General features: G+C 37.1%; 7 non-coding genes across 7 annotated transcripts; all 7 read left to right on the forward strand.

Moving 5' to 3' along the window:
- The first annotated feature begins 2,080 nt into the window (after positions 1-2,080).
- LOC138382315 (small nucleolar RNA SNORD109A) lies at positions 2,081-2,147 on the forward strand. The gene has a single exon (XR_011233400.1). It is a non-coding gene; the product is annotated as a small nucleolar RNA SNORD109A (small nucleolar RNA).
- Positions 2,148-5,722: 3,575 nt separating this feature from the next.
- LOC138382316 (small nucleolar RNA SNORD109A) lies at positions 5,723-5,789 on the forward strand. Its single transcript, XR_011233401.1, has one exon. It is a non-coding gene; the product is annotated as a small nucleolar RNA SNORD109A (small nucleolar RNA).
- Positions 5,790-9,364: 3,575 nt separating this feature from the next.
- Positions 9,365-9,431, forward strand: LOC138382318 (small nucleolar RNA SNORD109A). The gene has a single exon (XR_011233402.1). It is a non-coding gene; the product is annotated as a small nucleolar RNA SNORD109A (small nucleolar RNA).
- Positions 9,432-13,006: 3,575 nt separating this feature from the next.
- On the forward strand, positions 13,007-13,073 carry LOC138382319 (small nucleolar RNA SNORD109A). The gene has a single exon (XR_011233403.1). It is a non-coding gene; the product is annotated as a small nucleolar RNA SNORD109A (small nucleolar RNA).
- A 3,575-nt stretch (positions 13,074-16,648) lies between these two features.
- Positions 16,649-16,715, forward strand: LOC138382320 (small nucleolar RNA SNORD109A). Its single transcript, XR_011233404.1, has one exon. It is a non-coding gene; the product is annotated as a small nucleolar RNA SNORD109A (small nucleolar RNA).
- Positions 16,716-20,290: 3,575 nt separating this feature from the next.
- On the forward strand, positions 20,291-20,357 carry LOC138382321 (small nucleolar RNA SNORD109A). The gene has a single exon (XR_011233405.1). It is a non-coding gene; the product is annotated as a small nucleolar RNA SNORD109A (small nucleolar RNA).
- Positions 20,358-23,931: 3,574 nt separating this feature from the next.
- Positions 23,932-23,998, forward strand: LOC138382322 (small nucleolar RNA SNORD109A). The gene has a single exon (XR_011233406.1). It is a non-coding gene; the product is annotated as a small nucleolar RNA SNORD109A (small nucleolar RNA).
- Positions 23,999-26,245: the final 2,247 nt, after the last annotated feature.

Below are 26,245 nucleotides of genomic sequence, written 5' to 3' on the forward strand. Positions count from 1 at the left end.
TATCAGAATAGGACCTAGACTCCTCACATATCTTCATAGGTGTTAGAGATTTCAATTCAAAATTTATTAATAAGAACTTTATTAATGTAGATTGAATCTTTAATAATAACAGTTGATCATTAGCTTGCTGTAGTGGTTAATAGTTTGTGTGTATTGTTCATGCATATATTATACTTATCTATTTATTATTTTCAGTCACTTGCCCTTAATATTTCTCACTCTTGCAAATAATAGTGCATTAAACGCAACTAAGAAGATGTTGGAAAGTCAGCCAAATCAGGAAGCTAGCTAAAGTATTCTTTGACCGCGTGCTTTTACACAGCCTCTGCAAGGAAATGTATTTTATACAATAATACTGAGGACTGAATAAGAAAATACTCAGGGATTTTGCTGTATTTGTATGTCAATGAAGGCAAAGATTCAGGAATAGAATTGGCAAGCCTGGATGTGGATTATGTTGAAATCATTTGATTCCTAGTCAGATAAAACAGAGTCAAGTTCGGTAATTATCCTATGTGTGTAACATGAACACGTATATGTGCTTTGGATAGGGACTAGAAACCAATCTGACGGGAAAAATGTCACAGTGTATATTTACGTCGGATACATCCTGTCATAGTTTAATAGTCCTTTATACGATACAATCCGCGCTGCCAGTTAACCCCCGGTTTTGGGTTCTATTGTTTTGAGTAGGATATCATCACTGACAACTGTCCCACTGCAGTATCACTTGAAGTATTGCTGCAGACCGAAGGGTCCTGAGAAGCTTCTGGAGTTGCCATTACAGCCAGCTTCACGAAAGTCAAGTGAGACGTCCCCCTGTGCTGCACTCTGCTCTAAGCTGAATGCAGGTGATAAATTTTTAGGGGCATTAGTGTGGTGTGAGGAATCCTTATTTATTGGAAGTGGACTGGTCTGGATGAAGGAAAAGCACAAGTACCTGAGGATGTTGAGGTGCAGCCGAGTGGCCCTCTATTGTTTTAGAGCAGGACAAATAACCCTTTCCGCACCGGCCCACTTGATGTCCTCCTCATTGATCTCACACGGCCACTCTCCTGGACCTTCCATTTTTCACACCACAGGTTATTCTCATCAAATCTTTTTGGTTGAATACAGCTTTAGAACTCTGCATTCATGCACAAATTGTTGTGTCACTAACTCACATAGCTTGGTATCGAGGAAAGTGCAGATTAAGAATTCAGGGAGGAAACAAGTGAATGAATGAAACGACAAAGGTGACAAAAGATCAACTCTTATGTTTATCCCAAGGACTCGGATGCTGGGAAGCCTGTATGATAAATAATTATAAAGAACCCAATGTTGCACTTTGTTTCTTTCCAATTTGGTGCGTCTGTGACCTGATGTATTTTTTTTTATATGATGCCTTGTTACAGGTTAAAAATGAGAACAAGTTGTTGTACTTCAGGGAAGCGAGGTGAGCAACCACTTTGGTACTTTTGAAATTCTTCTGGGTATCTGTGGCTGCTGAAGTCAGAACTTCGAGGACTATGTGTTCATTACATAAGTAGCTTAGTGGAGATCCATTTTACAGTGCATATATTTGCCCGTGGATGTTTCTACCCTCTTCAAGGAATCTTCTATTTTGTTACTTCACTATGGTTAGATCTCTTTTGGAAGTAACTTACACAATTTTGGGGAATGTCTTACGTATTTCTCCCTTTCACCATTTTGTGTTGAGAGAAAATGACCTTGTAATGAAATTCAAGTGTCCTAATTATTGAATATTTTTATCTTCATCTGGCACATTCACCACATAGATATCTTTGTTCATGTATGTACTGTAATCACACCATATATTACTTCGCTACATGCCCTATTCCGTACAGGTTTAGTTGATTCAAAAGGCTTATATAAATTTCCACCGTAGATTTTCTCTAATTTTATTAGAACAATGCGAGGTCATTTTTTTCATCTTATGTCTATGCGTGTTCCATTATGCAGATACTAAACAAAACGTCTACTGTACATTTACTTGTCTGTATTCGTAAAGCATTAGACTAGACTGCACAAAATAAGCCTGGCTGTGGAAAATACTTGTTTGTTGGAAGGGTTATTGTCTGGATCGATGATGAGCCTCAGTGTGTGAGGACGGTGAGCGATACATTGCAGATGTCAATCTGAGGTCCAGATGAGTGGCCCTCTAGTAGGACAAGTAAGACTTTCAGATCCTGGCTTATTTCGTAACCCCTCAGTGACAGCATAGTAACACTGGGAGCACGTCTGTTTTTACACTTTGTTCTTGACCTGTTTCCTTGACATGAGGACATTAAAATGATTGTATTAAGATTAGGTCAAGCAACTGTGATATGTACTAGAAATCTCATTGGTGTGTCAATGCCAGTACTGAGGGAACGCTATGCCTGTATTAAATAATGACCTAAGAACCTCTCATGAAGAAAGCAATTTCAGTGCTTTTTTTATTTTCACTGTTAAGTATTTTCTAAGAGTTTGCCTTTGCTTTTTTTTTTTTTTTTTTTCCCTGTCCTGTTTTGCCAAGATAGAAAGCCTGGTATGTGGGCCTCCACTTCAGAGAATGGGGTGAGTAGCTAAAGTTGTAACTTTTTTATAAAATTTTTTATTGATGCACAATAATTGTACATATTCAAGGAGTACGTGATATATTTTAATAGCAGCATATAACACGTACTGATCAGACCTGGGTAAATGGGTCATTATTCACGTGAAACATTTATTCTTGCTTTCTGTTGGGAACTTTTGAAAGATTCTAGCAATTCTAACTATAATAAATTATTGTTAACTATTCTTGCCGTATTGCACTATTGAACTGTAGAAATTTGCCTTCTATTTAACGGAATTACCCCTTCAGCAACACATCTTCATTACACCTTCCAAAACTTTGACACATTAAGTGTACAAGTCAATGTTTCTTTCGAAAGATTATAGAGTCGTGTATCCATCACCACAATCCACATTGAGAAATTTTGCATCACCCCTAAAAGTGACCCTCTCCCCATTTATGATCAATATACGCTTTGTTCCCAAGTCCCAGGTAACCACTAAGTAGCTTTCTGTGTATACGGATTTGCCTTATCCATCAATTTTGTATAAAAGGAATCATACCATGTGTAGGTTTTTTGTTTGTTTGTTTTACTTAGCATAAAGTCTTTGAAGTCCATCATTGTTGTAAGCGTGTGTCAGCTCATCTCAAGTCTTTTCATTGAAGATATGGTTTTATGTCCTAGAATTCCCACTTGGTTCCTTTTCATAATTTGCATTTTCCTTATGAATCTACCATCTATTAACACATTCCGGCCATTGTCTTGTATGCATTTTTTGTGATAGAGTTTATGTTATTTCTCTGGTCTTGGTAAAAATGGGTCATCTGCCTGTTAGTTTATAAGGATTATGGATGTCCTTTTCTTGCTTCATTCTGTCTTACTTTTATTTTGTGTGTATGGGAGGTTTTGAGTCAAATTAGAGTGAAGGCTGATTTTCTCTCTGCTTCTTTTTTGTTCTCAGACAGAAGATGGAGGGTAGTGTGAAAGAAATGATCATTTCAATTAAACCATAAATCAAGTCGTTCTGAAATGGAATCATACATTTAACCTTATAGCATCTACAGGTATATAAGTGTCTATTCCTCTGTGTGTGTGTTGTATATATCAGAATAGGACCTAGACTCCTCACATATCTTCATAGGTGTTAGAGATTTCAATTCAAAATTTATTAATAAGAACTTTATTAATGTAGATTGAATCTTTAATAATAACAGTTGATCATTAGTTTGCTGTAGTGGTTAATAGTTTGTGTGTATTGTTCATGCATATATTATACTTATCTATTTATTATTTTCAGTCACTTGCCCTTAATATTTCTCACTCTTGCAAATAATAGTGCATTAAACGCAACTAAGAAGATGTTGGAAAGTCAGCCAAATCAGGAAGCTAGCTAAAGTATTCTTTGACCGCGTGCTTTTACACAGCCTCTGCAAGGAAATGTATTTTATACAATAATACTGAGGACTGAATAAGAAAATACTCAGGGATTTTGCTGTATTTGTATGTCAATGAAGGCAAAGATAAAGGAATAGAATTGGCAAGCCTGGATGTGGATTATGTTGAAATCATTTGATTCCTAGTCAGATAAAACAGAGTCAAGTTCGGTAATTATCCTATGTGTGTAACATGAACACGTATATGTGCTTTGGATAGGGACTAGAAACCAATCTGACGGGAAAAATGTCACAGTGTATATTTACGTCGGATACATCCTGTCATAGTTTAATAGTCCTTTATACGATACAATCCGCGCTGCCAGTTAACCCCCGGTTTTGGGTTCTATTGTTTTGAGTAGGATATCATCACTGACAACTGTCCCACTGCAGTATCACTTGAAGTATTGCTGCAGACCGAAGGGTCCTGAGAAGCTTCTGGAGTTGCCATTACAGCCAGCTTCACGAAAGTCAAGTGAGACGTCCCCCTGTGCTGCACTCTGCTCTAAGCTGAATGCAGGTGATAAATTTTTAGGGGCATTAGTGTGGTGTGAGGAATCCTTATTTATTGGAAGTGGACTGGTCTGGATGAAGGAAAAGCACAAGTACCTGAGGATGTTGAGGTGCAGCCGAGTGGCCCTCTATTGTTTTAGAGCAGGACAAATAACCCTTTCCGCACCGGCCCACTTGATGTCCTCCTCATTGATCTCACACGGCCACTCTCCTGGACCTTCCATTTTTCACACCACAGGTTATTCTCATCAAATCTTTTTGGTTGAATACAGCTTTAGAACTCTGCATTCATGCACAAATTGTTGTGTCACTAACTCACATAGCTTGGTATCGAAGAAAGTGCAGATTAAGAATTCAGGGAGGAAACAAGTGAATGAATGAAACGACAAAGGTGACAAAAGATCAACTCTTATGTTTATCCCAAGGACTCGGATGCTGGGAAGCCTGTATGATAAATAATTATAAAGAACCCAATGTTGCACTTTGTTTCTTTCCAATTTGGTGCGTCTGTGACCTGATGTATTTTTTTTTATATGATGCCTTGTTACAGGTTAAAAATGAGAACAAGTTGTTGTACTTCAGGGAAGCGAGGTGAGCAACCACTTTGGTACTTTTGAAATTCTTCTGGGTATCTGTGGCTGCTGAAGTCAGAACTTCGAGGACTATGTGTTCATTACATAAGTAGCTTAGTGGAGATCCATTTTACAGTGCATATATTTGCCCGTGGATGTTTCTACCCTCTTCAAGGAATCTTCTATTTTGTTACTTCACTATGGTTAGATCTCTTTTGGAAGTAACTTACACAATTTTGGGGAATGTCTTACGTATTTCTCCCTTTCACCATTTTGTGTTGAGAGAAAATGACCTTGTAATGAAATTCAAGTGTCCTAATTATTGAATATTTTTATCTTCATCTGGCACATTCACCACATAGATATCTTTGTTCATATATGTACTGTAATCACACCATATATTACTTCGCTACATGCCCTATTCCGTACAGGTTTAGTTGATTCAAAAGGCTTATATAAATTTCCACCGTAGATTTTCTCTAATTTTATTAGAACAATGCGAGGTCATTTTTTTCATCTTATGTCTATGCGTGTTCCATTATGCAGATACTAAACAAAACGTCTACTGTACATTTACTTGTCTGTATTCGTAAAGCATTAGACTAGACTGCACAAAATAAGCCTGGCTGTGGAAAATACTTGTTTGTTGGAAGGGTTATTGTCTGGATCGATGATGAGCCTCAGTGTGTGAGGACGGTGAGCGATACATTGCAGATGTCAATCTGAGGTCCAGATGAGTGGCCCTCTAGTAGGACAAGTAAGACTTTCAGATCCTGGCTTATTTCGTAACCCCCCAGTGACAGCATAGTAACACTGGGAGCACGTCTGTTTTTACACTTTGTTCTTGACCTGTTTCCTTGACATGAGGACATTAAAATGATTGTATTAAGATTAGGTCAAGCAACTGTGATATGTACTAGAAATCTCATTGGTGTGTCAATGCCAGTACTGAGGGAACGCTATGCCTGTATTAAATAATGACCTAAGAACCTCTCATGAAGAAAGCAATTTCAGTGCTTTTTTTATTTTCACTGTTAAGTATTTTCTAAGAGTTTGCCTTTGCTTTTTTTTTTTTTTTTTTCCCTGTCCTGTTTTGCCAAGATAGAAAGCCTGGTATGTGGGCCTCCACTTCAGAGAATGGGGTGAGTAGCTAAAGTTGTAACTTTTTTATAAAATTTTTTATTGATGCACAATAATTGTACATATTCAAGGAGTACGTGATATATTTTAATAGCAGCATATAACACGTACTGATCAGACCTGGGTAAATGGGTCATTATTCACGTGAAACATTTATTCTTGCTTTCTGTTGGGAACTTTTGAAAGATTCTAGCAATTCTAAATATAATAAATTATTGTTAACTATTCTTGCCGTATTGCACTATTGAACTGTAGAAATTTGCCTTCTATTTAACGGAATTACCCCTTCAGCAACACATCTTCATTACACCTTCCAAAACTTTGACACATTAAGTGTACAAGTCAATGTTTCTTTCGAAAGATTATAGAGTCGTGTATCCATCACCACAATCCACATTGAGAAATTTTGCATCACCCCTAAAAGTGACCCTCTCCCCATTTATGATCAATATACGCTTTGTTCCCAAGTCCCAGGTAACCACTAAGTAGCTTTCTGTGTATACGGATTTGCCTTATCCATCAATTTTGTATAAAAGGAATCATACCATGTGTAGGTTTTTTGTTTGTTTGTTTTACTTAGCATAAAGTCTTTGAAGTCCATCATTGTTGTAAGCGTGTGTCAGCTCATCTCAAGTCTTTTCATTGAAGATATGGTTTTATGTCCTAGAATTCCCACTTGGTTCCTTTTCATAATTTGCATTTTCCTTATGAATCTACCATCTATTAACACATTCCGGCCATTGTCTTGTATGCATTTTTTGTGATAGAGTTTATGTTATTTCTCTGGTCTTGGTAAAAATGGGTCATCTGCCTGTTAGTTTATAAGGATTATGGATGTCCTTTTCTTGCTTCATTCTGTCTTACTTTTATTTTGTGTGTATGGGAGGTTTTGAGTCAAATTAGAGTGAAGGCTGATTTTCTCTCTGCTTCTTTTTTGTTCTCAGACAGAAGATGGAGGGTAGTGTGAAAGAAATGATCATTTCAATTAAACCATAAATCAAGTCGTTCTGAAATGGAATCATACATTTAACCTTATAGCATCTACAGGTATATAAGTGTCTATTCCTCTGTGTGTGTGTTGTATATATCAGAATAGGACCTAGACTCCTCACATATCTTCATAGGTGTTAGAGATTTCAATTCAAAATTTATTAATAAGAACTTTATTAATGTAGATTGAATCTTTAATAATAACAGTTGATCATTAGTTTGCTGTAGTGGTTAATAGTTTGTGTGTATTGTTCATGCATATATTATACTTATCTATTTATTATTTTCAGTCACTTGCCCTTAATATTTCTCACTCTTGCAAATAATAGTGCATTAAACGCAACTAAGAAGATGTTGGAAAGTCAGCCAAATCAGGAAGCTAGCTAAAGTATTCTTTGACCGCGTGCTTTTACACAGCCTCTGCAAGGAAATGTATTTTATACAATAATACTGAGGACTGAATAAGAAAATACTCAGGGATTTTGCTGTATTTGTATGTCAATGAAGGCAAAGATTCAGGAATAGAATTGGCAAGCCTGGATGTGGATTATGTTGAAATCATTTGATTCCTAGTCAGATAAAACAGAGTCAAGTTCGGTAATTATCCTATGTGTGTAACATGAACACGTATATGTGCTTTGGATAGGGACTAGAAACCAATCTGACGGGAAAAATGTCACAGTGTATATTTACGTCGGATACATCCTGTCATAGTTTAATAGTCCTTTATACGATACAATCCGCGCTGCCAGGTAACCCCCGGTTTTGGGTTCTATTGTTTTGAGTAGGATATCATCACTGACAGCTGTCCCACTGCAGTATCACTTGAAGTATTGCTGCAGACCGAAGGGTCCTGAGAAGCTTCTGGAGTTGCCATTACAGCCAGCTTCACGAAAGTCAAGTGAGACGTCCCCCTGTGCTGCACTCTGCTCTAAGCTGAATGCAGGTGATAAATTTTTAGGGGCATTAGTGTGGTGTGAGGAATCCTTATTTATTGGAAGTGGACTGGTCTGGATGAAGGAAAAGCACAAGTACCTGAGGATGTTGAGGTGCAGCCGAGTGGCCCTCTATTGTTTTAGAGCAGGACAAATAACCCTTTCCGCACCGGCCCACTTGATGTCCTCCTCATTGATCTCACACGGCCACTCTCCTGGACCTTCCATTTTTCACACCACAGGTTATTCTCATCAAATCTTTTTGGTTGAATACAGCTTTAGAACTCTGCATTCATGCACAAATTGTTGTGTCACTAACTCACATAGCTTGGTATCGAGGAAAGTGCAGATTAAGAATTCAGGGAGGAAACAAGTGAATGAATGAAACGACAAAGGTGACAAAAGATCAACTCTTATGTTTATCCCAAGGACTCAGATGCTGGGAAGCCTGTATGATAAATAATTATAAAGAACCCAATGTTGCACTTTGTTTCTTTCCAATTTGGTGCGTCTGTGACCTGATGTATTTTTTTTTTATATGATGCCTTGTTACAGGTTAAAAATGAGAACAAGTTGTTGTACTTCAGGGAAGCGAGGTGAGCAACCACTTTGGTACTTTTGAAATTCTTCTGGGTATCTGTGGCTGCTGAAGTCAGAACTTCGAGGACTATGTGTTCATTACATAAGTAGCTTAGTGGAGATCCATTTTACAGTGCATATATTTGCCCGTGGATGTTTCTACCCTCTTCAAGGAATCTTCTATTTTGTTACTTCACTATGGTTAGATCTCTTTTGGAAGTAACTTACACAATTTTGGGGAATGTCTTACGTATTTCTCCCTTTCACCATTTTGTGTTGAGAGAAAATGACCTTGTAATGAAATTCAAGTGTCCTAATTATTGAATATTTTTATCTTCATCTGGCACATTCACCACATAGATATCTTTGTTCATATATGTACTGTAATCACACCATATATTACTTCGCTACATGCCCTATTCCGTACAGGTTTAGTTGATTCAAAAGGCTTATATAAATTTCCACCGTAGATTTTCTCTAATTTTATTAGAACAATGCGAGGTCATTTTTTTCATCTTATGTCTATGCGTGTTCCATTATGCAGATACTAAACAAAACGTCTACTGTACATTTACTTGTCTGTATTCGTAAAGCATTAGACTAGACTGCACAAAATAAGCCTGGCTGTGGAAAATACTTGTTTGTTGGAAGGGTTATTGTCTGGATCGATGATGAGCCTCAGTGTGTGAGGACGGTGAGCGATACATTGCAGATGTCAATCTGAGGTCCAGATGAGTGGCCCTCTAGTAGGACAAGTAAGACTTTCAGATCCTGGCTTATTTCGTAACCCCCCAGTGACAGCATAGTAACACTGGGAGCACGTCTGTTTTTACACTTTGTTCTTGACCTGTTTCCTTGACATGAGGACATTAAAATGATTGTATTAAGATTAGGTCAAGCAACTGTGATATGTACTAGAAATCTCATTGGTGTGTCAATGCCAGTACTGAGGGAACGCTATGCCTGTATTAAATAATGACCTAAGAACCTCTCATGAAGAAAGCAATTTCAGTGCTTTTTTTATTTTCACTGTTAAGTATTTTCTAAGAGTTTGCCTTTGCTTTTTTTTTTTTTTTTTTCCCTGTCCTGTTTTGCCAAGATAGAAAGCCTGGTATGTGGGCCTCCACTTCAGAGAATGGGGTGAGTAGCTAAAGTTGTAACTTTTTTATAAAATTTTTTATTGATGCACAATAATTGTACATATTCAAGGAGTACGTGATATATTTTAATAGCAGCATATAACACGTACTGATCAGACCTGGGTAAATGGGTCATTATTCACGTGAAACATTTATTCTTGCTTTCTGTTGGGAACTTTTGAAAGATTCTAGCAATTCTAAATATAATAAATTATTGTTAACTATTCTTGCCGTATTGCACTATTGAACTGTAGAAATTTGCCTTCTATTTAACGGAATTACCCCTTCAGCAACACATCTTCATTACACCTTCCAAAACTTTGACACATTAAGTGTACAAGTCAATGTTTCTTTCGAAAGATTATAGAGTCGTGTATCCATCACCACAATCCACATTGAGAAATTTTGCATCACCCCTAAAAGTGACCCTCTCCCCATTTATGATCAATATACGCTTTGTTCCCAAGTCCCAGGTAACCACTAAGTAGCTTTCTGTGTATACGGATTTGCCTTATCCATCAATTTTGTATAAAAGGAATCATACCATGTGTAGGTTTTTTGTTTGTTTGTTTTACTTAGCATAAAGTCTTTGAAGTCCATCATTGTTGTAAGCGTGTGTCAGCTCATCTCAAGTCTTTTCATTGAAGATATGGTTTTATGTCCTAGAATTCCCACTTGGTTCCTTTTCATAATTTGCATTTTCCTTATGAATCTACCATCTATTAACACATTCCGGCCATTGTCTTGTATGCATTTTTTGTGATAGAGTTTATGTTATTTCTCTGGTCTTGGTAAAAATGGGTCATCTGCCTGTTAGTTTATAAGGATTATGGATGTCCTTTTCTTGCTTCATTCTGTCTTACTTTTATTTTGTGTGTATGGGAGGTTTTGAGTCAAATTAGAGTGAAGGCTGATTTTCTCTCTGCTTCTTTTTTGTTCTCAGACAGAAGATGGAGGGTAGTGTGAAAGAAATGATCATTTCAATTAAACCATAAATCAAGTCGTTCTGAAATGGAATCATACATTTAACCTTATAGCATCTACAGGTATATAAGTGTCTATTCCTCTGTGTGTGTGTTGTATATATCAGAATAGGACCTAGACTCCTCACATATCTTCATAGGTGTTAGAGATTTCAATTCAAAATTTATTAATAAGAACTTTATTAATGTAGATTGAATCTTTAATAATAACAGTTGATCATTAGTTTGCTGTAGTGGTTAATAGTTTGTGTGTATTGTTCATGCATATATTATACTTATCTATTTATTATTTTCAGTCACTTGCCCTTAATATTTCTCACTCTTGCAAATAATAGTGCATTAAACGCAACTAAGAAGATGTTGGAAAGTCAGCCAAATCAGGAAGCTAGCTAAAGTATTCTTTGACCGCGTGCTTTTACACAGCCTCTGCAAGGAAATGTATTTTATACAATAATACTGAGGACTGAATAAGAAAATACTCAGGGATTTTGCTGTATTTGTATGTCAATGAAGGCAAAGATTCAGGAATAGAATTGGCAAGCCTGGATGTGGATTATGTTGAAATCATTTGATTCCTAGTCAGATAAAACAGAGTCAAGTTCGGTAATTATCCTATGTGTGTAACATGAACACGTATATGTGCTTTGGATAGGGACTAGAAACCAATCTGACGGGAAAAATGTCACAGTGTATATTTACGTCGGATACATCCTGTCATAGTTTAATAGTCCTTTATACGATACAATCCGCGCTGCCAGGTAACCCCCGGTTTTGGGTTCTATTGTTTTGAGTAGGATATCATCACTGACAGCTGTCCCACTGCAGTATCACTTGAAGTATTGCTGCAGACCGAAGGGTCCTGAGAAGCTTCTGGAGTTGCCATTACAGCCAGCTTCACGAAAGTCAAGTGAGACGTCCCCCTGTGCTGCACTCTGCTCTAAGCTGAATGCAGGTGATAAATTTTTAGGGGCATTAGTGTGGTGTGAGGAATCCTTATTTATTGGAAGTGGACTGGTCTGGATGAAGGAAAAGCACAAGTACCTGAGGATGTTGAGGTGCAGCCGAGTGGCCCTCTATTGTTTTAGAGCAGGACAAATAACCCTTTCCGCACCGGCCCACTTGATGTCCTCCTCATTGATCTCACACGGCCACTCTCCTGGACCTTCCATTTTTCACACCACAGGTTATTCTCATCAAATCTTTTTGGTTGAATACAGCTTTAGAACTCTGCATTCATGCACAAATTGTTGTGTCACTAACTCACATAGCTTGGTATCGAGGAAAGTGCAGATTAAGAATTCAGGGAGGAAACAAGTGAATGAATGAAACGACAAAGGTGACAAAAGATCAACTCTTATGTTTATCCCAAGGACTCAGATGCTGGGAAGCCTGTATGATAAATAATTATAAAGAACCCAATGTTGCACTTTGTTTCTTTCCAATTTGGTGCGTCTGTGACCTGATGTATTTTTTTTTTATATGATGCCTTGTTACAGGTTAAAAATGAGAACAAGTTGTTGTACTTCAGGGAAGCGAGGTGAGCAACCACTTTGGTACTTTTGAAATTCTTCTGGGTATCTGTGGCTGCTGAAGTCAGAACTTCGAGGACTATGTGTTCATTACATAAGTAGCTTAGTGGAGATCCATTTTACAGTGCATATATTTGCCCGTGGATGTTTCTACCCTCTTCAAGGAATCTTCTATTTTGTTACTTCACTATGGTTAGATCTCTTTTGGAAGTAACTTACACAATTTTGGGGAATGTCTTACGTATTTCTCCCTTTCACCATTTTGTGTTGAGAGAAAATGACCTTGTAATGAAATTCAAGTGTCCTAATTATTGAATATTTTTATCTTCATCTGGCACATTCACCACATAGATATCTTTGTTCATGTATGTACTGTAATCACACCATATATTACTTCGCTACATGCCCTATTCCGTACAGGTTTAGTTGATTCAAAAGGCTTATATAAATTTCCACCGTAGATTTTCTCTAATTTTATTAGAACAATGCGAGGTCATTTTTTTCATCTTATGTCTATGCGTGTTCCATTATGCAGATACTAAACAAAACGTCTACTGTACATTTACTTGTCTGTATTCGTAAAGCATTAGACTAGACTGCACAAAATAAGCCTGGCTGTGGAAAATACTTGTTTGTTGGAAGGGTTATTGTCTGGATCGATGATGAGCCTCAGTGTGTGAGGACGGTGAGCGATACATTGCAGATGTCAATCTGAGGTCCAGATGAGTGGCCCTCTAGTAGGACAAGTAAGACTTTCAGATCCTGGCTTATTTCGTAACCCCCCAGTGACAGCATAGTAACACTGGGAGCACGTCTGTTTTTACACTTTGTTCTTGACCTGTTTCCTTGACATGAGGACATTAAAATGATTGTATTAAGATTAGGTCAAGCAACTGTGATATGTACTAGAAATCTCATTGGTGTGTCAATGCCAGTACTGAGGGAACGCTATGCCTGTATTAAATAATGACCTAAGAACCTCTCATGAAGAAAGCAATTTCAGTGCTTTTTTTATTTTCACTGTTAAGTATTTTCTAAGAGTTTGCCTTTGCTTTTTTTTTTTTTTTTTTCCCTGTCCTGTTTTGCCAAGATAGAAAGCCTGGTATGTGGGCCTCCACTTCAGAGAATGGGGTGAGTAGCTAAAGTTGTAACTTTTTTATAAAATTTTTTATTGATGCACAATAATTGTACATATTCAAGGAGTACGTGATATATTTTAATAGCAGCATATAACACGTACTGATCAGACCTGGGTAAATGGGTCATTATTCACGTGAAACATTTATTCTTGCTTTCTGTTGGGAACTTTTGAAAGATTCTAGCAATTCTAAATATAATAAATTATTGTTAACTATTCTTGCCGTATTGCACTATTGAACTGTAGAAATTTGCCTTCTATTTAACGGAATTACCCCTTCAGCAACACATCTTCATTACACCTTCCAAAACTTTGACACATTAAGTGTACAAGTCAATGTTTCTTTCGAAAGATTATAGAGTCGTGTATCCATCACCACAATCCACATTGAGAAATTTTGCATCACCCCTAAAAGTGACCCTCTCCCCATTTATGATCAATATACGCTTTGTTCCCAAGTCCCAGGTAACCACTAAGTAGCTTTCTGTGTATACGGATTTGCCTTATCCATCAATTTTGTATAAAAGGAATCATACCATGTGTAGGTTTTTTGTTTGTTTGTTTTACTTAGCATAAAGTCTTTGAAGTCCATCATTGTTGTAAGCGTGTGTCAGCTCATCTCAAGTCTTTTCATTGAAGATATGGTTTTATGTCCTAGAATTCCCACTTGGTTCCTTTTCATAATTTGCATTTTCCTTATGAATCTACCATCTATTAACACATTCCGGCCATTGTCTTGTATGCATTTTTTGTGATAGAGTTTATGTTATTTCTCTGGTCTTGGTAAAAATGGGTCATCTGCCTGTTAGTTTATAAGGATTATGGATGTCCTTTTCTTGCTTCATTCTGTCTTACTTTTATTTTGTGTGTATGGGAGGTTTTGAGTCAAATTAGAGTGAAGGCTGATTTTCTCTCTGCTTCTTTTTTGTTCTCAGACAGAAGATGGAGGGTAGTGTGAAAGAAATGATCATTTCAATTAAACCATAAATCAAGTCGTTCTGAAATGGAATCATACATTTAACCTTATAGCATCTACAGGTATATAAGTGTCTATTCCTCTGTGTGTGTGTTGTATATATCAGAATAGGACCTAGACTCCTCACATATCTTCATAGGTGTTAGAGATTTCAATTCAAAATTTATTAATAAGAACTTTATTAATGTAGATTGAATCTTTAATAATAACAGTTGATCATTAGTTTGCTGTAGTGGTTAATAGTTTGTGTGTATTGTTCATGCATATATTATACTTATCTATTTATTATTTTCAGTCACTTGCCCTTAATATTTCTCACTCTTGCAAATAATAGTGCATTAAACGCAACTAAGAAGATGTTGGAAAGTCAGCCAAATCAGGAAGCTAGCTAAAGTATTCTTTGACCGCGTGCTTTTACACAGCCTCTGCAAGGAAATGTATTTTATACAATAATACTGAGGACTGAATAAGAAAATACTCAGGGATTTTGCTGTATTTGTATGTCAATGAAGGCAAAGATTCAGGAATAGAATTGGCAAGCCTGGATGTGGATTATGTTGAAATCATTTGATTCCTAGTCAGATAAAACAGAGTCAAGTTCGGTAATTATCCTATGTGTGTAACATGAACACGTATATGTGCTTTGGATAGGGACTAGAAACCAATCTGACGGGAAAAATGTCACAGTGTATATTTACGTCGGATACATCCTGTCATAGTTTAATAGTCCTTTATACGATACAATCCGCGCTGCCAGTTAACCCCCGGTTTTGGGTTCTATTGTTTTGAGTAGGATATCATCACTGACAACTGTCCCACTGCAGTATCACTTGAAGTATTGCTGCAGACCGAAGGGTCCTGAGAAGCTTCTGGAGTTGCCATTACAGCCAGCTTCACGAAAGTCAAGTGAGACGTCCCCCTGTGCTGCACTCTGCTCTAAGCTGAATGCAGGTGATAAATTTTTAGGGGCATTAGTGTGGTGTGAGGAATCCTTATTTATTGGAAGTGGACTGGTCTGGATGAAGGAAAAGCACAAGTACCTGAGGATGTTGAGGTGCAGCCGAGTGGCCCTCTATTGTTTTAGAGCAGGACAAATAACCCTTTCCGCACCGGCCCACTTGATGTCCTCCTCATTGATCTCACACGGCCACTCTCCTGGACCTTCCATTTTTCACACCACAGGTTATTCTCATCAAATCTTTTTGGTTGAATACAGCTTTAGAACTCTGCATTCATGCACAAATTGTTGTGTCACTAACTCACATAGCTTGGTATCGAGGAAAGTGCAGATTAAGAATTCAGGGAGGAAACAAGTGAATGAATGAAACGACAAAGGTGACAAAAGATCAACTCTTATGTTTATCCCAAGGACTCGGATGCTGGGAAGCCTGTATGATAAATAATTATAAAGAACCCAATGTTGCACTTTGTTTCTTTCCAATTTGGTGCGTCTGTGACCTGATGTATTTTTTTTTTATATGATGCCTTGTTACAGGTTAAAAATGAGAACAAGTTGTTGTACTTCAGGGAAGCGAGGTGAGCAACCACTTTGGTACTTTTGAAATTCTTCTGGGTATCTGTGGCTGCTGAAGTCAGAACTTCGAGGACTATGTGTTCATTACATAAGTAGCTTAGTGGAGATCCATTTTACAGTGCATATATTTGCCCGTGGATGTTTCTACCCTCTTCAAGGAATCTTCTATTTTGTTACTTCACTATGGTTAGATCTCTTTTGGAAGTAACTTACACAATTTTGGGGAATGTCTTACGTATTTCTCCCTTTCACCATTTTGTGTTGAGAGAAAATGACCTTGTAATGAAATTCAAGTGTCCTAATTATTGAATATTTTTATCTTCATCTGGCACATTGACCACATAGATATCTTTGTTCATGTATGTACTGTAATCACACCATATATTACTTCGCTACATGCCCTATTCCGTACAGGTTTAGTTGATTCAAAAGGCTTATATAAATTTCCACCGTAGATTTTCTCTAATTTTATTAGAACAATGCGAGGTCATTTTTTTCATCTTATGTCTATGCATGTTCCATTATGCAGATACTAAACAAAACGTCTACTGTACATTTACTTGTCTGTATTCGTAAAGCATTAGACTAGACTGCACAAAATAAGCCTGGCTGTGGAAAATACTTGTTTGTTGGAAGGGTTATTGTCTGGATCGATGATGAGCCTCAGTGTGTGAGGACGGTGAGCGATACATTGCAGATGTCAATCTGAGGTCCAGATGAGTGGCCCTCTAGTAGGACAAGTAAGACTTTCAGATCCTGGCTTATTTCGTAACCCCTCAGTGACAGCATAGTAACACTGGGAGCACGTCTGTTTTTACACTTTGTTCTTGACCTGTTTCCTTGACATGAGGACATTAAAATGATTGTATTAAGATTAGGTCAAGCAACTGTGATATGTACTAGAAATCTCATTGGTGTGTCAATGCCAGTACTGAGGGAACGCTATGCCTGTATTAAATAATGACCTAAGAACCTCTCATGAAGAAAGCAATTTCAGTGCTTTTTTTATTTTCACTGTTAAGTATTTTCTAAGAGTTTGCCTTTGCTTTTTTTTTTTTTTTTTTCCCTGTCCTGTTTTGCCAAGATAGAAAGCCTGGTATGTGGGCCTCCACTTCAGAGAATGGGGTGAGTAGCTAAAGTTGTAACTTTTTTATAAAATTTTTTATTGATGCACAATAATTGTACATATTCAAGGAGTACGTGATATATTTTAATAGCAGCATATAACACGTACTGATCAGACCTGGGTAAATGGGTCATTATTCACGTGAAACATTTATTCTTGCTTTCTGTTGGGAACTTTTGAAAGATTCTAGCAATTCTAACTATAATAAATTATTGTTAACTATTCTTGCCGTATTGCACTATTGAACTGTAGAAATTTGCCTTCTATTTAACGGAATTACCCCTTCAGCAACACATCTTCATTACACCTTCCAAAACTTTGACACATTAAGTGTACAAGTCAATGTTTCTTTCGAAAGATTATAGAGTCGTGTATCCATCACCACAATCCACATTGAGAAATTTTGCATCACCCCTAAAAGTGACCCTCTCCCCATTTATGATCAATATACGCTTTGTTCCCAAGTCCCAGGTAACCACTAAGTAGCTTTCTGTGTATACGGATTTGCCTTATCCATCAATTTTGTATAAAAGGAATCATACCATGTGTAGGTTTTTTGTTTGTTTGTTTTACTTAGCATAAAGTCTTTGAAGTCCATCATTGTTGTAAGCGTGTGTCAGCTCATCTCAAGTCTTTTCATTGAAGATATGGTTTTATGTCCTAGAATTCCCACTTGGTTCCTTTTCATAATTTGCATTTTCCTTATGAATCTACCATCTATTAACACATTCCGGCCATTGTCTTGTATGCATTTTTTGTGATAGAGTTTATGTTATTTCTCTGGTCTTGGTAAAAATGGGTCATCTGCCTGTTAGTTTATAAGGATTATGGATGTCCTTTTCTTGCTTCATTCTGTCTTACTTTTATTTTGTGTGTATGGGAGGTTTTGAGTCAAATTAGAGTGAAGGCTGATTTTCTCTCTGCTTCTTTTTTGTTCTCAGACAGAAGATGGAGGGTAGTGTGAAAGAAATGATCATTTCAATTAAACCATAAATCAAGTCGTTCTGAAATGGAATCATACATTTAACCTTATAGCATCTACAGGTATATAAGTGTCTATTCCTCTGTGTGTGTGTTGTATATATCAGAATAGGACCTAGACTCCTCACATATCTTCATAGGTGTTAGAGATTTCAATTCAAAATTTATTAATAAGAACTTTATTAATGTAGATTGAATCTTTAATAATAACAGTTGATCATTAGTTTGCTGTAGTGGTTAATAGTTTGTGTGTATTGTTCATGCATATATTATACTTATCTATTTATTATTTTCAGTCACTTGCCCTTAATATTTCTCACTCTTGCAAATAATAGTGCATTAAACGCAACTAAGAAGATGTTGGAAAGTCAGCCAAATCAGGAAGCTAGCTAAAGTATTCTTTGACCGCGTGCTTTTACACAGCCTCTGCAAGGAAATGTATTTTATACAATAATACTGAGGACTGAATAAGAAAATACTCAGGGATTTTGCTGTATTTGTATGTCAATGAAGGCAAAGATTCAGGAATAGAATTGGCAAGCCTGGATGTGGATTATGTTGAAATCATTTGATTCCTAGTCAGATAAAACAGAGTCAAGTTCGGTAATTATCCTATGTGTGTAACATGAACACGTATATGTGCTTTGGATAGGGACTAGAAACCAATCTGACGGGAAAAATGTCACAGTGTATATTTACGTCGGATACATCCTGTCATAGTTTAATAGTCCTTTATACGATACAATCCGCGCTGCCAGTTAACCCCCGGTTTTGGGTTCTATTGTTTTGAGTAGGATATCATCACTGACAACTGTCCCACTGCAGTATCACTTGAAGTATTGCTGCAGACCGAAGGGTCCTGAGAAGCTTCTGGAGTTGCCATTACAGCCAGCTTCACGAAAGTCAAGTGAGACGTCCCCCTGTGCTGCACTCTGCTCTAAGCTGAATGCAGGTGATAAATTTTTAGGGGCATTAGTGTGGTGTGAGGAATCCTTATTTATTGGAAGTGGACTGGTCTGGATGAAGGAAAAGCACAAGTACCTGAGGATGTTGAGGTGCAGCCGAGTGGCCCTCTATTGTTTTAGAGCAGGACAAATAACCCTTTCCGCACCGGCCCACTTGATGTCCTCCTCATTGATCTCACACGGCCACTCTCCTGGACCTTCCATTTTTCACACCACAGGTTATTCTCATCAAATCTTTTTGGTTGAATACAGCTTTAGAACTCTGCATTCATGCACAAATTGTTGTGTCACTAACTCACATAGCTTGGTATCGAGGAAAGTGCAGATTAAGAATTCAGGGAGGAAACAAGTGAATGAATGAAACGACAAAGGTGACAAAAGATCAACTCTTATGTTTATCCCAAGGACTCGGATGCTGGGAAGCCTGTATGATAAATAATTATAAAGAACCCAATGTTGCACTTTGTTTCTTTCCAATTTGGTGCGTCTGTGACCTGATGTATTTTTTTTTTATATGATGCCTTGTTACAGGTTAAAAATGAGAACAAGTTGTTGTACTTCAGGGAAGCGAGGTGAGCAACCACTTTGGTACTTTTGAAATTCTTCTGGGTATCTGTGGCTGCTGAAGTCAGAACTTCGAGGACTATGTGTTCATTACATAAGTAGCTTAGTGGAGATCCATTTTACAGTGCATATATTTGCCCGTGGATGTTTCTACCCTCTTCAAGGAATCTTCTATTTTGTTACTTCACTATGGTTAGATCTCTTTTGGAAGTAACTTACACAATTTTGGGGAATGTCTTACGTATTTCTCCCTTTCACCATTTTGTGTTGAGAGAAAATGACCTTGTAATGAAATTCAAGTGTCCTAATTATTGAATATTTTTATCTTCATCTGACACATTGACCACATAGATATCTTTGTTCATGTATGTACTGTAATCACACCATATATTACTTCGCTACATGCCCTATTCCGTACAGGTTTAGTTGATTCAAAAGGCTTATATAAATTTCCACCGTAGATTTTCTCTAATTTTATTAGAACAATGCGAGGTCATTTTTTTCATCTTATGTCTATGCGTGTTCCATTATGCAGATACTAAACAAAACGTCTACTGTACATTTACTTGTCTGTATTCGTAAAGCATTAGACTAGACTGCACAAAATAAGCCTGGCTGTGGAAAATACTTGTTTGTTGGAAGGGTTATTGTCTGGATCGATGATGAGCCTCAGTGTGTGAGGACGGTGAGCGATACATTGCAGATGTCAATCTGAGGTCCAGATGAGTGGCCCTCTAGTAGGACAAGTAAGACTTTCAGATCCTGGCTTATTTCGTAACCCCTCAGTGACAGCATAGTAACACTGGGAGCACGTCTGTTTTTACACTTTGTTCTTGACCTGTTTCCTTGACATGAGGACATTAAAATGATTGTATTAAGATTAGGTCAAGCAACTGTGATATGTACTAGAAATCTCATTGGTGTGTCAATGCCAGTACTGAGGGAACGCTATGCCTGTATTAAATAATGACCTAAGAACCTCTCATGAAGAAAGCAATTTCAGTGCTTTTTTTATTTTCACTGTTAAGTATTTTCTAAGAGTTTGCCTTTGCTTTTTTTTTTTTTTTTTTCCCTGTCCTGTTTTGCCAAGATAGAAAGCCTGGTATGTGGGCCTCCACTTCAGAGAATGGGGTGAGTAGCTAAAGTTGTAACTTTTTTATAAAATTTTTTATTGATGCACAATAATTGTACATATTCAAGGAGTACGTGATATATTTTAATAGCAGCATATAACACGTACTGATCAGACCTGGGTAAATGGGTCATTATTCACGTGAAACATTTATTCTTGCTTTCTGTTGGGAACTTTTGAAAGATTCTAGCAATTCTAACTATAATAAATTATTGTTAACTATTCTTGCCGTATTGCACTATTGAACTGTAGAAATTTGCCTTCTATTTAACGGAATTACCCCTTCAGCAACACATCTTCATTACACCTTCCAAAACTTTGACACATTAAGTGTACAAGTCAATGTTTCTTTCGAAAGATTATAGAGTCGTGTATCCATCACCACAATCCACATTGAGAAATTTTGCATCACCCCTAAAAGTGACCCTCTCCCCATTTATGATCAATATACGCTTTGTTCCCAAGTCCCAGGTAACCACTAAGTAGCTTTCTGTGTATACGGATTTGCCTTATCCATCAATTTTGTATAAAAGGAATCATACCATGTGTAGGTTTTTTGTTTGTTTGTTTTACTTAGCATAAAGTCTTTGAAGTCCATCATTGTTGTAAGCGTGTGTCAGCTCATCTCAAGTCTTTTCATTGAAGATATGGTTTTATGTCCTAGAATTCCCACTTGGTTCCTTTTCATAATTTGCATTTTCCTTATGAATCTACCATCTATTAACACATTCCGGCCATTGTCTTGTATGCATTTTTTGTGATAGAGTTTATGTTATTTCTCTGGTCTTGGTAAAAATGGGTCATCTGCCTGTTAGTTTATAAGGATTATGGATGTCCTTTTCTTGCTTCATTCTGTCTTACTTTTATTTTGTGTGTATGGGAGGTTTTGAGTCAAATTAGAGTGAAGGCTGATTTTCTCTCTGCTTCTTTTTTGTTCTCAGACAGAAGATGGAGGGTAGTGTGAAAGAAATGATCATTTCAATTAAACCATAAATCAAGTCGTTCTGAAATGGAATCATACATTTAACCTTATAGCATCTACAGGTATATAAGTGTCTATTCCTCTGTGTGTGTGTTGTATATATCAGAATAGGACCTAGACTCCTCACATATCTTCATAGGTGTTAGAGATTTCAATTCAAAATTTATTAATAAGAACTTTATTAATGTAGATTGAATCTTTAATAATAACAGTTGATCATTAGTTTGCTGTAGTGGTTAATAGTTTGTGTGTATTGTTCATGCATATATTATACTTATCTATTTATTATTTTCAGTCACTTGCCCTTAATATTTCTCACTCTTGCAAATAATAGTGCATTAAACGCAACTAAGAAGATGTTGGAAAGTCAGCCAAATCAGGAAGCTAGCTAAAGTATTCTTTGACCGCGTGCTTTTACACAGCCTCTGCAAGGAAATGTATTTTATACAATAATACTGAGGACTGAATAAGAAAATACTCAGGGATTTTGCTGTATTTGTATGTCAATGAAGGCAAAGATTCAGGAATAGAATTGGCAAGCCTGGATGTGGATTATGTTGAAATCATTTGATTCCTAGTCAGATAAAACAGAGTCAAGTTCGGTAATTATCCTATGTGTGTAACATGAACACGTATATGTGCTTTGGATAGGGACTAGAAACCAATCTGACGGGAAAAATGTCACAGTGTATATTTACGTCGGATACATCCTGTCATAGTTTAATAGTCCTTTATACGATACAATCCGCGCTGCCAGTTAACCCCCGGTTTTGGGTTCTATTGTTTTGAGTAGGATATCATCACTGACAACTGTCCCACTGCAGTATCACTTGAAGTATTGCTGCAGACCGAAGGGTCCTGAGAAGCTTCTGGAGTTGCCATTACAGCCAGCTTCACGAAAGTCAAGTGAGACGTCCCCCTGTGCTGCACTCTGCTCTAAGCTGAATGCAGGTGATAAATTTTTAGGGGCATTAGTGTGGTGTGAGGAATCCTTATTTATTGGAAGTGGACTGGTCTGGATGAAGGAAAAGCACAAGTACCTGAGGATGTTGAGGTGCAGCCGAGTGGCCCTCTATTGTTTTAGAGCAGGACAAATAACCCTTTCCGCACCGGCCCACTTGATGTCCTCCTCATTGATCTCACACGGCCACTCTCCTGGACCTTCCATTTTTCACACCACAGGTTATTCTCATCAAATCTTTTTGGTTGAATACAGCTTTAGAACTCTGCATTCATGCACAAATTGTTGTGTCACTAACTCACATAGCTTGGTATCGAGGAAAGTGCAGATTAAGAATTCAGGGAGGAAACAAGTGAATGAATGAAACGACAAAGGTGACAAAAGATCAACTCTTATGTTTATCCCAAGGACTCGGATGCTGGGAAGCCTGTATGATAAATAATTATAAAGAACCCAATGTTGCACTTTGTTTCTTTCCAATTTGGTGCGTCTGTGACCTGATGTATTTTTTTTTATATGATGCCTTGTTACAGGTTAAAAATGAGAACAAGTTGTTGTACTTCAGGGAAGCGAGGTGAGCAACCACTTTGGTACTTTTGAAATTCTTCTGGGTATCTGTGGCTGCTGAAGTCAGAACTTCGAGGACTATGTGTTCATTACATAAGTAGCTTAGTGGAGATCCATTTTACAGTGCATATATTTGCCCGTGGATGTTTCTACCCTCTTCAAGGAATCTTCTATTTTGTTACTTCACTATGGTTAGATCTCTTTTGGAAGTAACTTACACAATTTTGGGGAATGTCTTACGTATTTCTCCCTTTCACCATTTTGTGTTGAGAGAAAATGACCTTGTAATGAAATTCAAGTGTCCTAATTATTGAATATTTTTATCTTCATCTGGCACATTCACCACATAGATATCTTTGTTCATATATGTACTGTAATCACACCATATATTACTTCGCTACATGCCCTATTCCGTACAGGTTTAGTTGATTCAAAAGGCTTATATAAATTTCCACCGTAGATTTTCTCTAATTTTATTAGAACAATGCGAGGTCATTTTTTTCATCTTATGTCTATGCGTGTTCCATTATGCAGATACTAAACAAAACGTCTACTGTACATTTACTTGTCTGTATTCGTAAAGCATTAGACTAGACTGCACAAAATAAGCCTGGCTGTGGAAAATACTTGTTTGTTGGAAGGGTTATTGTCTGGATCGATGATGAGCCTCAGTGTGTGAGGACGGTGAGCGATACATTGCAGATGTCAATCTGAGGTCCAGATGAGTGGCCCTCTAGTAGGACAAGTAAGACTTTCAGATCCTGGCTTATTTCGTAACCCCTCAGTGACAGCATAGTAACACTGGGAGCACGTCTGTTTTTACACTTTGTTCTTGACCTGTTTCCTTGACATGAGGACATTAAAATGATTGTATTAAGATTAGGTCAAGCAACTGTGATATGTACTAGAAATCTCATTGGTGTGTCAATGCCAGTACTGAGGGAACGCTATGCCTGTATTAAATAATGACCTAAGAACCTCTCATGAAGAAAGCAATTTCAGTGCTTTTTTTATTTTCACTGTTAAGTATTTTCTAAGAGTTTGCCTTTGCTTTTTTTTTTTTTTTTTTCCCTGTCCTGTTTTGCCAAGATAGAAAGCCTGGTATGTGGGCCTCCACTTCAGAGAATGGGGTGAGTAGCTAAAGTTGTAACTTTTTTATAAAATTTTTTATTGATGCACAATAATTGTACATATTCAAGGAGTACGTGATATATTTTAATAGCAGCATATAACACGTACTGATCAGACCTGGGTAAATGGGTCATTATTCACGTGAAACATTTATTCTTGCTTTCTGTTGGGAACTTTTGAAAGATTCTAGCAATTCTAACTATAATAAATTATTGTTAACTATTCTTGCCGTATTGCACTATTGAACTGTAGAAATTTGCCTTCTATTTAACGGAATTACCCCTTCAGCAACACATCTTCATTACACCTTCCAAAACTTTGACACATTAAGTGTACAAGTCAATGTTTCTTTCGAAAGATTATAGAGTCGTGTATCCATCACCACAATCCACATTGAGAAATTTTGCATCACCCCTAAAAGTGACCCTCTCCCCATTTATGATCAATATACGCTTTGTTCCCAAGTCCCAGGTAACCACTAAGTAGCTTTCTGTGTATACGGATTTGCCTTATCCATCAATTTTGTATAAAAGGAATCATACCATGTGTAGGTTTTTTGTTTGTTTGTTTTACTTAGCATAAAGTCTTTGAAGTCCATCATTGTTGTAAGCGTGTGTCAGCTCATCTCAAGTCTTTTCATTGAAGATATGGTTTTATGTCCTAGAATTCCCACTTGGTTCCTTTTCATAATTTGCATTTTCCTTATGAATCTACCATCTATTAACACATTCCGGCCATTGTCTTGTATGCATTTTTTGTGATAGAGTTTATGTTATTTCTCTGGTCTTGGTAAAAATGGGTCATCTGCCTGTTAGTTTATAAGGATTATGGATGTCCTTTTCTTGCTTCATTCTGTCTTACTTTTATTTTGTGTGTATGGGAGGTTTTGAGTCAAATTAGAGTGAAGGCTGATTTTCTCTCTGCTTCTTTTTTGTTCTCAGACAGAAGATGGAGGGTAGTGTGAAAGAAATGATCATTTCAATTAAACCATAAATCAAGTCGTTCTGAAATGGAATCATACATTTAACCTTATAGCATCTACAGGTATATAAGTGTCTATTCCTCTGTGTGTGTGTTGTATATATCAGAATAGGACCTAGACTCCTCACATATCTTCATAGGTGTTAGAGATTTCAATTCAAAATTTATTAATAAGAACTTTATTAATGTAGATTGAATCTTTAATAATAACAGTTGATCATTAGTTTGCTGTAGTGGTTAATAGTTTGTGTGTATTGTTCATGCATATATTATACTTATCTATTTATTATTTTCAGTCACTTGCCCTTAATATTTCTCACTCTTGCAAATAATAGTGCATTAAACGCAACTAAGAAGATGTTGGAAAGTCAGCCAAATCAGGAAGCTAGCTAAAGTATTCTTTGACCGCGTGCTTTTACACAGCCTCTGCAAGGAAATGTATTTTATACAATAATACTGAGGACTGAATAAGAAAATACTCAGGGATTTTGCTGTATTTGTATGTCAATGAAGGCAAAGATTCAGGAATAGAATTGGCAAGCCTGGATGTGGATTATGTTGAAATCATTTGATTCCTAGTCAGATAAAACAGAGTCAAGTTCGGTAATTATCCTATGTGTGTAACATGAACACGTATATGTGCTTTGGATAGGGACTAGAAACCAATCTGACGGGAAAAATGTCACAGTGTATATTTACGTCGGATACATCCTGTCATAGTTTAATAGTCCTTTATACGATACAATCCGCGCTGCCAGGTAACCCCCGGTTTTGGGTTCTATTGTTTTGAGTAGGATATCATCACTGACAACTGTCCCACTGCAGTATCACTTGAAGTATTGCTGCAGACCGAA

This window comes from Eulemur rufifrons, chromosome 3 (assembly GCF_041146395.1).
Source record: "Eulemur rufifrons isolate Redbay chromosome 3, OSU_ERuf_1, whole genome shotgun sequence".
NCBI classification, from domain to species: Eukaryota; Metazoa; Chordata; class Mammalia; order Primates; family Lemuridae; genus Eulemur; species Eulemur rufifrons.